This window comes from Herpailurus yagouaroundi, unplaced genomic scaffold (assembly GCF_014898765.1).
Source record: "Herpailurus yagouaroundi ecotype Mexico unplaced genomic scaffold, PumYag 142, whole genome shotgun sequence".
Lineage (NCBI taxonomy): Eukaryota > Metazoa > Chordata > Mammalia > Carnivora > Felidae > Herpailurus > Herpailurus yagouaroundi.
The window spans coordinates 26372792-26378811 of NW_024412397.1; the positions used below are offsets into that span (position 1 = coordinate 26372792).

The window sequence follows — 6020 nt, forward strand, 5'->3', positions numbered from 1 at the left end:
GTTCGGAAACCATGGATCTCTCTAAACTCCTCACTTTGCAGATGAGGAAAGAAAATCCAAGAAAAAATAAAAAGGAACAGACACAGAGACACATACAGAGTGGAAGATCTGAGGGGGAGCTCTGGCGTCTTGCCACCTAGAATAGTACCCTTTCTATCACAAGGACCTGCCCTCTGGACCTTAACAGGAATGTGTTCACCAGTTGTTTAAGGAAGCGCTCAAGTGCTTTCAAGATGCTCTTTGAAAAGTCGGTTACAGGGGTGCCTGGGTGGCGCAGTCGGTTAAGCGTCCGACTTCAGCCAGGTCACGATCTCGCGGTCTGTGAGTTCGAGCCCCGCATCAGGCTCTGGGCTGATGGCTCGGAGCCTGGAGCCTGTTTCCGATTCTGTGTCTCCCTCTCTCTCTGCCCCTCCCCTGTTCATGCTCTGTCTCTCTCTGTCCCAAAAATAAATAAAAAAAAAAACATTGAAAAAAAAGAAAAGTCGGTTACAGTGCTCAAGTAATTTTGGAAACACCAGCTTCTGATTCCCTACAGCTGACTCTCATAGCACGTTAGTGTACTTAAGGCTCTGAGAAGTCCTGCAGTTGAGAAAACTACTTATCTTTGCTTACTCCAGATTTTCCCAATTCTTACAAAATGACTTTTCCTGGATCTGCTTGTATTCTGCTTTGAAGCCTAGGAAAAGCTTCCCTCAAGGAATGAATCTTTCCGGAGATGAGGACTGGGGTGGAGGGGACTCAGGCATTATCCCGGTAGGTGCAAGATTTCAGGTGTCATCACCTGTACCGCTTCCTTCCCCAAGGACGTAGTTGGCCAGCCCCTCTGGTCGGTGCAGGGACGGGGCATGAAGGGGTCGGAAGAGGGGAAAGCAGTCGGAGTGGATGGTGCAGTCTTCGGATTGCCCCGTGCAATTCTGTACTATTTGTACCTTCTGGAGGCCGAGGTAGCCGGGTAGCATGTGGCCAGCGGTCTGGAACCAGGAGAGACCTCCTAGCTTATTCTTTCATCATTTTGCCTCCTTTCTTTCATTTGAGTCCACTTCCAAATCCTGTGGTTTTCCCCGTTGATGTATTTGCTCCTCTCCATTCCTGCCGATCCCTCTCCTCACCTCTGGCATCTGCTTCCGGGCAAGGTGGCCCCCCCCCCCCATGCAAGATGCTGCCATTGGGCCGCACACACGCCAGCCTGCTATTGTCCTCAAAGAGTGTGCGTGCGCGCGCGAGTGTGACCACCCAGACCTTTCACAGGGGCCGTTCCGGGGCGGAATCCAGTTCCGTGCCTTTCATCTCTCCCCCACCTTTCCCCTAACGTCTAGGAGTAGACAGACCCGATTACTTTCACAACCACCAGAGGGCGCAGCGATGACGGCGGTTGAAAGGAGAACCGACAAAACGACTTCTCTTTGCGGCTGGCTTCGGTCTTGGAAACAGGCAAAGCTTGAATCCACGTAGGGCAGAGTGGAAATCTGGTAGCTTTGGTCACCGTGCGCGACCTCTTCATCACCTTTATTCCAAGTGCAGTCAGATTCGGTCGCAACAGAACTCAGGGCCTCGCGGTGCCGGTTACGCCTCGGCCTCATGCCAGCCCTTCAAACGTGTGCAGGCGAAGAATGTTCGGGAAAGGCTTCCAGAAATGTGAATTCTAATGGGGGTTCCTTTATAATGGGAAGATGGCCATTTGGCCACAGCAGAAAGCAGGGCTGGGGAAAACAGGGTGCGCACCAGGACTGTTTAGGGCTAGGCTCCCGAAGGTGGGGCTCTGCCCTTGGCGCTGACATTAGTTGGGGCTGTCATCTTCGGAATGTGGCCTCAGAGGTCTCCACAGGCGGGACAGACATTGGAGGGTCACACCAAGAAATGTATTCATGTGTGCCAGACCCGGAGGCAGCACACACCGTTTTCCATTTGTCTGAACGAGATCAGTTGGTCCTAATCTATCTGGTGGGGGGGGCTGGGGAATGTGGTTTAGTCCTGTGCCCAAGAAGAAGAGAAAACGGACGTTGTGAGCACTGTCTTTCTGTCACATCTCCCTCTCAAGAGAGATTGCGGTAAGGATGAAATGAAATAATATCCGTCAGGGTGTTTTACCCGGACAGGGAGATGCCTTACGCCTGGAAGAAAGGCCCTGCAAGAGCGAGATTGCAGATGAGGTTGTATCTGAACAGGGCCGAGGATGGTCCATTTAAGGCTCTGCCCTAGGGCGTGGACTGAGGAACAGGGGAAAGGAGACCGAAGGGGCTGTACTGGTCTTCCCGAACTCATGTGAGTCTTTCACTCTCTGACTCACACATTTAGTTCCCGCATTCATTCATTCAGTCACTCATTTCCTCTTCACAAATTGTTGTACCTGCCCTGCCCCATGGGGCCCGCTGGTCTATACAATAAACGATGCCACTTCAAGGATTCAGCGTTGGCCTTTGTGTTGGCACACTGGGCAATCAGCAATCACAAGGAAGTCAGCCTTGGGAAAGGGAGCCCCTGGTTTTGGACCCTTGTGTAACCTACATCCTTGGCACTTTGACCCCTCTGTTCACAGACACATTGAACAAACACTGAGATATCTGAGGACAGAGGTTGGGTGACACGCTGGAGATGGGCCATCCTTTGTAGCTGCTGATTAACACCCCCCCCCCCCCACCCCGTGGGTACATGCCCTCAGGCACTAACGTGAGACCCAAAGGGTCACGCATGCACTTGGGTACGCGTGTCCACTGGTCCATCCCCAGATTTCCTTGTCTCTGATTTTCCACTCTGTTCCTTCCAGGCCCCTGGCAGCTAGCCAGGCCATCTAACACCGCAAAGACGGTAGTACATCTATGCCTCAGGCCACCATTCTGCCCACATAAAGTGGGCGACCAAGTGCACTGGTTCCAGCTTGCTCCACTAGAAGAACTACATTTTACTGTCACCTTTAAGGGGCTTCTCTTAATTTGGGCAACAATACAGGGGCAATCCTATTCTGTGAACCAACACGGAGTTCAGTAAGGAAGAGGGTACCTACACGGTATCTATAAGTAGGGATTGAGGGAGAGTCAACAGTGTGGCAGAGGTAAGTGAAATGAGAGCCCAGGTGGCTGTTTATATCATTCACTTCACCGTTCGGAATGTGCTAAAGCCTACACTCAAATATACCACTTCCATTGCATGATCGATTGCTGGCGTGTATGTCCAAACTTATGTCTTTGTAGATTAGATAACAGCCCAGTTCACAAGGGGAAATCAGACTGAATAGTAACGGGGTGTCTCGTGGTTGGCTACCGAGTCTCGGTTAGGGTCCAGTAGCTGCTTCTCAAACAGTATAGATCTCTACCGTAATGCATGGCCTCGTTCCAGAATCTGTAGGCTCTGTGCTATGTCTCTTCTATTGAGGACCGCACATCTTTATCCAGCGCAGATACCCCAAGGCATCTTTAGATCTGTTGGTCCCATGGCCCAGGCAACAGAGAGCTTGGAACCACAACTTGGACTTGCTCCCCATTCAAAACTGGTGGTTTTCTGAGTCATCAGAGAAATGGAACAGAAGTTTAGACTACATTGCCTTCAAAATCCAGAGACACTCCCAGGCATTCTGCCTCTGCCCTAGTGCTATAAGATGCAGAGTGCAGCAGCTTGTTCTTTCCCTTGGGGGGATATCCCCACACATCCCAGACAAGTGCAACGCTATAAAACTCACCAATGTGGCATGCTTCTGCCTCTTTGTGGAGTTTATCTCCTACTTTCTCCCATGCAGGTGTCTCAGTGCGTTTGGGATACTTGCCAATTCCTGCTCACCGGTTCCAATTACCATAGTGTCACCAATACAGTGGATCAGCATGATGTTCTGCTATATCATGACAGAAAGCAAGAGAGTTAACATAGCCCCGAGGCAAGACAGTGAGTATGTATTGCTGTTCCTGCTAATTAAAGATAAACTTCCTTTGATTCTCCCTGCTGATAGATTGCCAGGCGCTGTGTTGATCTGCCCCAGTAAAGATCCATATTCAGCCCGCGGCTGAAAATGGAGTTAATCTTACAATAGTCCACCGCCAAGGGTGAATTAGATGAGAATAAAATGGGGACCACCTTCCTCATCTTTCAAATCTTTGATGACGGTGTTAATCTCTGAGATTTCTCCAGAAATGTCATATTGCTTCTCATTCACCTTGGGGGCTGCTGTGGAGTTAGGGAAATTTCAGGGCTTCTACCTGGCCCTTTCTACCATAGTGACCCTTATTCCACACATCAGGCTAATACTGTGAGGGGGTCTCAGTGCTAACCATATGCTAAGTGGATCTGTCCTAACTACATACTTGGGAACTGGGCAAATAACCACAGGGTGGGTTTGCAGATGCACTGGGTCCTCTGTGAGGCTGACTTTGGTCAGGATTCAGGGTCCTGGAATTCCCTTCACCATGGGGTCTGTGTCTGTGAATTGGTCAAGAGGTGAAGGCCACAATTTGTCTCCCAGTGGTTAATTTCAGCCTGCTACTTAGGAAATCTAGATATTTTTCTGTGTGTATAAATACAACATTCTAGTATATGTGCTGCCAAAGCGAGCACTAAATACAACATTCTAATGGTTGCCCATCTGTCTCACCCCCAGGACACAATAATCTATTAATTTACTGCCATGGATCCCTCTGGATCAAGAAACCCTGACTATCACTTCAACTTCCTGCCTATCAAGCAATCATGTTCATTGGGCCTCTGAAAGCCCCCACTGAACTTCTCCAAAATGCTCATCTCTTCGTCGTCAGTGTGATTTTTTACTGACTTAGAAAAGACTCTGTCATCTGAGTGATAGGTTCTTGGACCATACACGGTAGACCCACGTTTAATGTTCCCACTTCCCTAAGTCTTCTGATCTCTTCTTTAACACGATGCCAAGGTGATTCTGGCATCTCATTCTGGTCACTGTGTCCCCTTGTGGAGTCCAGGCTTCAAATAGCCAGCCCCGCGAGTTACACAGGTGTTTCTTGACACAAAGTAAAGTGCGAATCATAAATGAATTATCCCGTGTCAGTGAGTTCCCCTCTGTCCAGCTGTGTATGCTGCTACCCTCGGCTAGCATCCCCAACGTTCGCTTCCATTTATGCTCCCAAGTTCTCGCTGGCTTTGTAATTTCTTACCTATCTAGACCATTCCTTCCTGAAACAGGGTTTCTGCTTCTCCATCTGCTCTCGCTGAGACCTGACTTCGGTTGTCAGCCTGGAGACAAGGACGGCTAGTGGAGGACAAGCTTGTCTTCAGGAGGACAAGCAGCATCTTGTGGAGAAGCTGCTTCAGGCGAGAGCACTGCACATCCTCCAGGCAAGTAGAGGCTAGTCTTCTCTGGCGAGGGGGAAGGTGCTGCCTCTTTGGGAAGGACGGCATAAGGGAACTCAGAGTTTCGAGATGCTCAGGTTCCTTCACCCAAATGTGTCTATCCCAGATCTCAGAGTCCTCCACTTCCCTATCAGGGCTCTGACTTGACGTAGAATATTCACCGAGGTTCTGCATTTCAACTTCATGGCAGCTCTGGACCCCCTAGAATCAGAGCCTTGCCCTGGTTTTTAGCAGAGTCCTTCCCGAGGCTGCAGGAAATAAAGATTTCCTTTAATACTACCATAGAGGGTATCTGGATTTTAAATCATGCCTTAAATTGACTTCCCTGAGCTGTTATTTATGTATCTTTAATGATGCCGTTAGTACCCACCCTAACCCACAATCCTTGTAATTATTGTTGTTCCTATGATGATTGAGTGCCATGACCCCTTGTGCTCCCAATGCCTTGACCTCCTTCCATCTGCGTTCTATCCCTACTAACTGCAATGAAAGTTGAAGAGTTCATGAGTCTACCAAATGCCAATGGATTATTCCCATTCCGTGTACCTCTAGTGGTGGAGTACCATTTACCTTTAGACAGGCGCCCCATCCACCCCCTAATTCCATCTTGAAAATTGCTTCCTAGAACTACTCTTGGACAATTGTTTCACCTGCATCTTGTAGAAAGCAGAGCTTTCACCGAGGGCTAAAATTGCTGATGTGACATTTGCAAAGTG

General features: G+C 49.3%; 1 long non-coding RNA gene across 1 annotated transcript; it reads left to right on the top strand.

The window, feature by feature from the left end:
* Positions 1-1234: 1234 nt before the first annotated feature.
* On the top strand, positions 1235-4991 carry LOC121032640 (uncharacterized). The gene is made up of 2 exons (XR_005791405.1): positions 1235-3877; positions 4583-4991. It is a non-coding gene; the product is annotated as an uncharacterized LOC121032640 (long non-coding RNA).
* The last annotated feature ends 1029 nt before the right edge of the window (positions 4992-6020 follow it).